This window comes from Liolophura sinensis, chromosome 6 (assembly GCF_032854445.1).
Source record: "Liolophura sinensis isolate JHLJ2023 chromosome 6, CUHK_Ljap_v2, whole genome shotgun sequence".
Taxonomy (NCBI): Eukaryota; Metazoa; Mollusca; class Polyplacophora; order Chitonida; family Chitonidae; genus Liolophura; species Liolophura sinensis.
The window spans coordinates 16,307,504-16,315,120 of NC_088300.1; the positions used below are offsets into that span (position 1 = coordinate 16,307,504).

General features: G+C 39.6%; 1 long non-coding RNA gene across 1 annotated transcript; it reads right to left on the bottom strand.

The window, feature by feature from the left end:
- Positions 1–580: 580 nt before the first annotated feature.
- Positions 581–1,955, bottom strand: LOC135467495 (uncharacterized). Its single transcript, XR_010444165.1, has 3 exons — positions 1,758–1,955; positions 930–1,018; positions 581–650 (listed from the first exon to the last, which is right to left on the bottom strand). It is a non-coding gene; the product is annotated as an uncharacterized LOC135467495 (long non-coding RNA).
- Between the last annotated feature and the right edge of the window lie 5,662 nt (positions 1,956–7,617).

Consider the following 7,617-nt stretch of genomic DNA (forward strand, 5'->3'; position numbering starts at 1 on the left):
TCTTGCACACAGGTGCAGCGTGGACATCCCGACATCTCAAACCCGTATTGGCACTGCTTCTCGCTGCACGTGGCTGCACATACTAAACGAGAAATTGAAAAACGTGGTCATGCAGTAGCAAGTACAATAAAATGTCTTTAGAACACTGTTTTTGTTCATCGTTAGCTCAGAGCTGATACCCACAATTATGTACCTGTGATACATTATTTGTATACTGCTTAACAGAACTAATAGTGCCACTGGCAAATACTGTACCCAGTATACATATCCTTTATTGAACAGTGTAGAATCATCGTAACTTTGGGTGTTAACAATGGAAATGAAATCAGTAGAATTTTATCTTGTATTTTTAATAAACGTCGCTCAGTATATGTACAAATTTGACATGCCATCAACCTTCTGCTGACTGACATAACTGAGAAGTGCTCAATGTGGAGAAGTACTCCAATCATGTGATCAGTCATCGCAGAATTGCATCCGTGGGAGAAGAGGGGGGGGATTTTTAGTATGTTTCTTTCATACATTGCCTTAGTGTCTACAGTATAATACTTACAAGAGTCTTCACACGAGGCAACAGCCGGGCACCCAGTGTTAAAATCGCATGGTGGGACTTTAGGCATACACGTCTGACCCAAAGAACAGGTCACTGACTGGGGATTTGAAAAGAGTGAAAAGCCATCATATTAATGCCAAACAACCTTGTAACATGTACACACTTCTCTACTATATTTATTAAAGAGATTATACCTGAAATTTTTGGCCCAAAATATCGACATAATCCGTCGATATATTAGTTTCGCCCTAAATCTTACCGCAATGAAGTTCAGAAAGCGTTTAACCAGTTTGGAGAATTCCAGAATATTATGTACAGGTACTCGATATTTCCCTTATTTTTCCCCTCAACCAAAGATCTCTCACAATATTCTTACTAAACACGGGTCCGGGATACACTCGCATCGCGGACATCCCGTCGGCTTGAAGCCAAAGTCACACCGTTTTCGACAAGTCGCTTCGCAAGCTGCAAAAGGAAAGAGGACGTACCGTTACCACAATTTGATAGTTTTACATAGCATCGGCACATGAGATGGCCTTAGGCTGTAGATGAATATATTTATACTTTGTGTCTAACCATAAATGTTTTAGTCCACAATGATCTAATAGTTGTATGGAACAAACGTTCAGCGGCTGATACAAAAACAACATCTGGCAATACGTAAAACTCGGTCAAAACTCGGTCAAAGGTCAAAGGCCAGTCAGCTTTATACCTGTAGGTTATCCAGCCTTCTACCTGTAGGTCAGTCAGCCTTCTACCTGTAGGTCAGTCAGTTTTCTACATGTAAGTCAACCAGCCTTCTACGTGTAGGTTATCCAGACTTCTACATGTAGGCCAGTCAGCCTTTTATCTGTAGATCAGTCAGCTTTCTACCTGTAGGTCAGTCATCTTTCTACCTGTAGGTCAGTCGTCTTTCTACGTGCAGGTCAGCCAGCCTTCTACCTGTAGGACAGCCAGCTTTCTACCTGTAGGCCGGTCAGCTTTCTACCTGTAGGTCAGTCAGCCTTCAACCTGTAGGTTATTCAGTTTTCTGCCTGTAGGTTAGTCAACTTTCTACCTGTAGGTCAGTCAACTCTCTACGAGTAGGTCAATCAGCTTTCTAACTGTAGGTCAGTGGGCTTTCTACCTATAGGTCAGCCAGCTTTCTTCCATTGGGTCAGTCAGCTTTCTACCATTGGGTCAGTCAGCTTTCGCGGCTACTCACGTGTGTCGTCACATACAGCCTCGTGTGGACAGTCCTTGCCGAACTGGCAGTCGGATGGGCGGGTTTTACACGTCAGCCCTGTCTCACAGGTGGTTGTCTGGCAGAAACAAAACGGTAACTGTTACAGAAGACACTCCGAACAATGAGGAATTTAGAATGTGACATATGGAACAAGGAATAATACACGAGGATATGACATGCTGAACAATCAGGAATATAGGATATAACATAATGAAAAATGAGTCATATAGGATGTGAATGTGTGGAAAGACGACGAGATGGCACATTCAACATAGAACTGTACACAGAATAATGACAAATACAGGATGTGACACACTGAATAATGATGAATACAGGGTGTGAGATATTGAACAATGATGAATGCAGGATGCGACACACTAAATAAGGAGGAATACAGGATGTGACGCACTGAATAAAGAGGAATATAGGATGTTACATACTGAATAATGAGGAATACAGGATAAGACTCACTGAAAAAGGAGGAATACAGGATGTGACACACTGAACAATGATGAATACACAGGAACTTACCAAACACGGGGAAGATCAATATACTTATTTATCTATTTACCTTCCATAATACCTAAAATATTTTGTCTATTTTTTTTTTATTTCTCCTTCAATAAATGTACTTACATAGCAAGGGTCAGGACTACATTCACAACGTGGGCAACCCTCCATCTTGAATCCAAAAGGACATGTTCTATCACATGTTTGTTCACACACTGCAGTAAGAAGCGAAGAGTAACTCTGTGAAAGAATTTACTGGATTGTGTATAGACGACTTCAATGGTAACTTCATTCTTAAGTAGGACAACTGCAAAGCATTGCAGAAATGTTGATTTGTTTATAAATAAAATGACTAGGTATTAGACCGAGGGGACTATAACGACTTTCTGAGGCCGTGATCAGTATTGTGGCAGATTCGAAACCAGGTCTTGGTGAGACGTGCATACCTTTAGGCCTGTAGGTGTGAGGGGTACTTGGCTCAGTTTCCCTCAGGCCCTGCTCGGTTTCTCCTATACATAAACCTGACAACCATTATATACCGTTATGTGAAAACTTCTTGAGTTCGTTATGAAACACCATTTAATGATAAATAAACCGCCGCCAATTTTCCAGCAAAGTGAAGAGGGAATCGGTTTCACCAGAGCTTTGACATACTCGTTGATGTTCTGGGTTCATGAACCAGTGGTTTTGCCCACTGGAATGGGAATAACAACACAGATACACACACACAAAAACCCCAGAGATACAGATACAGAGAAAAACACCCATACTGTTAGTGTAATTTCCATCATACAGAAGCTTTTCCCTGCACTGTTTATTTCTCGACAACTTACGTGGACTCTCTACCGTGTCCGCTAACTTGTGCGTTCGCATACGGGTTTGTGTGGGCCATTTTTTGTGGCCATGCTGCTGACTTGAGAGTCACAGACAAGGCCTTATATGGGCTGTGAACTCAGGTGAAAGTTCACGCATAGTCAAGTGTGGGCAGTTAACTTATATGATAATTCGTATACGGCCTTGTGTGGGCAGTCACCTTACGTGATAGTTCGCATAAGGCCTTGTGTGGGCAGTTAACTTACGTGATAGTTCGCATACGGCCTTGTGTGGGCAGTCAGTGATATATTCACACTGGCTTGGTAAAGTAGTACACACTTCGTTGGGGCGACACCGTACAGTCTACAAAACACAGTTAAACAATCAACAGGGGCACTATAATCATATCATAAATCTGATATTCAACCAACACGCTTTACATTTGAGACAAATGAGAAACATGTGAGGATCAGTTTTCCATCACGGAAAGAGTACTGGCAGATCCCAGTCAAATCTTGCTTTTTAATGTGACGCATTTCACAGGCCTTGTTTTAAGAAAAGGACAATATAACGACTTATTATTATAAACACACACCTGTATAATGATCGCATTAAGTACACTTATGTTAAACATCTTCTACTGGGACATTTGGATATTTTCAAACAAATATTTAAAATTATGTGCAATGGACGTTTATGATTATTGATGATGATATAAAGCATTGGAAAGAAGCAAGCAAAAACGATTCAGCAAAGAGCTTCAGTATCAGCCTAGTACTGTAATTATGGATTTGGTTTTTGTGTATGGCAGGCACAACTACATACAACTTTAAACAGGCTTTCATATGAATTATGCGTCATTTTTATGTATTCTCCTCCGTCATAAGCCAAGCTTGGGCGGATAAAAACTGATTTAGTTTTTGTTTTCTTTTTTTCCCTTCTTCCTTGAACTTTCAACTCACCAGACATGGGTCAGGGGAACAGACACTCCGGGGACAACCTACCGCCTCAAAACCATAGGGGCAATTCATCTTCAGAGTCTCTGCACAAACTAAGATGAAAAAGAAAAACAACAAAAAATGACAGCTGATTAATGTATATGTGCATCATTAAGGGACTAAATACGTCATTGTGCGATTAATTAATTCATTTCACAACGACTTAAAGTTTACATCAATAATGTAGCCATGTATACTTTATATCTTATGTGGTGAATGTTTTTAAATATTATCATTAAAAAGGACACGTTGTTATACGTGTTAACTACAAACATAAGTGTCAAAGTTGTAACGTAAAAACAGATACAACAGATCTCAGCAAACCGGTTGTAATTTATGTGAAGTAATTGGCAGGGTAACATGGTACGCACCTGCTTCTCTGCAGAAGGATTCCATCGGACACCCAGTGTTAAACCCACACTTAGATTCACGCAGGAAACATGCTTGGTTCCCTGTGCAGTTGTTGTTCTGAACAGAAATATGTGTGTATTTTTATTTCCTTGGTGTTTAATGCCGTCCTCGACGGTCAGTTTTATGGACGTAGGAAGCTCAAGTGCATCACTCACTTTCGCCAGATACGTGACAAACCTTCTGGCGTAACCGAAGTATAAAGCGAAAGCTGGATTCTAATGAGCGACGCCGTAAGTCAAGTACCTGACAGTCTTAGCAAAGCAGCACCTTAACCGCCTGAACCAGCGAGGGCGCTATTCCAGACAAAAAAGCCAGTTACAGCTTTCTGAGAAACATCAGACAAATTCCATCAATTATTTCTAATTTTTCATAAACATGAACCAACCGACAACCGTCTACCGTCTATGTCTTTAATTAATCTACCGTCTATGTCTTTAAATTAATGTCTTTAATTAATCATATCGTTCTTAGTTCTTGTAGTTTTCTTGGTCATCGGTGTGGTTAGTGCCATTCAGTAGTTCAATGCTTAGTGGACAAAGGCTGTCAATCAGCTGTTTGTTTTACATTAGATTAAACACATTAACACAATATAAACTGAGATGCTTGCATTAATTTGTGTTCAAGTATAAAGCAATGCTGAAAATCGTAACGTTACACATCTTACCAAACATGGATCCTCGACACACTGCGACCGCGGGCAACCGATGTTCTTAAAGCCCATTGGACAGTTAATCGGGAGCATCTCTTCGCACACTTTACACGTACAAAAGATATTATATATAAGTTACATAATAATACATGTACACCTACAGGGAAAAAAACTTGCTATGGAAAATTTTTGAGTCAGCTGTTAAAACAATGTATTGGGAGCAAATTTCATAATTACTACCTTTGACAGATTTGACAGCGGGCCATATATTTGTGATATTGCAATCCCATTACTGTATTAAGGGAGTTAGGTCCCCCAATATAAGCTTCCATCTGGCTCTGTCCGGTTACGTCTCACCATTATACCGTGGGGCGTCCTATATATGAAATATTCTTGAACTCGACGTAAAATACCAATCAAATAACTGTGATGTTACCACAATAACAGTTATAATTTGGTTGTGGTGCTTTTTCACTGATGTACTGTTTAAACATGCAACACTCACCCTATACAAGCTGAATGTGTGTAGAACATGTAGTTCGTATATCTGACAATATCTCCGTTTCAAAGCCTTCATTTTCTCTCGTCCATTGATTTTTCTTAGAAGCATTCTAATACCAATCCCTTTAATAAGGTAAGCAAAGGGAGGTGCTGGAAGAGTGATATCTCTGCATTTTTATGCAATACCATCCTAAATACTCTTCTCCTTTTTCACATAGGAAATGCCACATACGTAACACGTGAAATACAACAAATCATCGGAGTACAAAAATCGTATAAGGTTTCTATTCGTTTCGCATCTGCCAATCGTTCCAATACATCGTCATCTCGAAGGACAACATAATGTTTTGTCTCTAGATGGTGCTTTCAGGAAGGCTCTCTTTATAGAGTAAAGACCTTTGACTCACCCGAGGGTCGGCATTCAGCTTGGAAAGGACATCCACCCTCAAACTCACATGAACTGTTCCTGGCAAAACACACGGATGATTCGCCACATACTGTTGTCTGTGGTGAGAAAGGCATGAAAAACATCTCGTGAAGGAATACCTTATACTGATGCACTTAAATTTCAAACCATTTGTGTGAAAATGTCAATCTAGCTGTTGAAAGTTCCTAGCTTAACATTAAATGTAACAGATTTTCTATTCAATATATTAAAGTAATATATGTATTTTGAATGCGAAATATTGTTCGCTGTGGGATGAATATGAAAATGTCAGAATATTAGAGATAGCTTACACTTATGACTGCGACATACGATGATTTTAAAGAAGAAGAAAGGGATCCTTAGTGTTGGGAAATTTTGTCACTAACACTACTTCAGTACAGGGTTTTTTTTTCAGTATAACAGCACTCTTCATAGCACTAACCCTACACGGATCCTCGGCACACTCGGATCTGGGACAGCCACTGCTCTTAAAGCCAAAGTCACAGGAGATAGGCATCATGTCTTCACACACTGTGCAACGAAATAATAAATAATAATAAAATGTTAAAAATAACTTTCCCACGTCAAGTTATTTTGAAAATTTAAGGTGTAATATGTCGAGCAAACAAAAAAACATCGCATCTATGTCTTATTTTAGGAAGTGCATGTGTCAGAATATACACGAGAAGGGAAAAGGGACTGTATATAACAGGTTATGCATTTAAATATAAGAACATATCCAAATCTCTGATTTTAATATTTCATATCTTTACAGGTATTCATAACACGTTTAACGCGAAAATATTGAAATAGAATAATTAAAAATTGGTTTTTACCCTTTGGTTTGCACTCCGCAACATACGGACAGTTGGTCTGGAAGCGACAGGTTCCGATTTGGGCAAAGCATTCCTCATCGGGCCTACACTGAGCAGTCTGGGAACAGAATGTGCTAGGTTATACTACTGACTAATTGTGGTCACAGTATAAATGTACAATATAAAGTTACAGAAAATTAACCAAAGGAGTAAAAGAAAGCATTTTTGAGAAGAATTTAATTACGCAAGGCTCGTGTCCAACGTGAGGCATGTTTTCAAATCTCAAAAGAAATTTTACATGTCTCATTCTTCAGGATATTATTTACGGTTAATAGGCAAATGTGGGAATCTTACCAAACACGGATCCGGAGCACACTTCTGCCTGGGACATCCCTCACTTTCAAACCCGTACGGACAAAATATCCGGACAGTTTCTTCACATACTGAAAAGATAATGTCGATCGGAATTATGGTCTATATGAACACATGGTTATTCGAAAAGCACTCATACGCTCATCGAACTGATCACATATCCTACATGTAAGGTAGCCTGAAAATACTGAGTGAGTGAGTGCTTGGAGTTTTTCAGTTATATGACGACGAAGGAGTCCTTAGAGTTTATATAATATGCTTCCTTGTTGCAGGACGGATTTCCACAGCTCTTTTATCTAGTGCTGCTTCACTGAAACGACTTACCGAAGGCAAGTAATCCGCC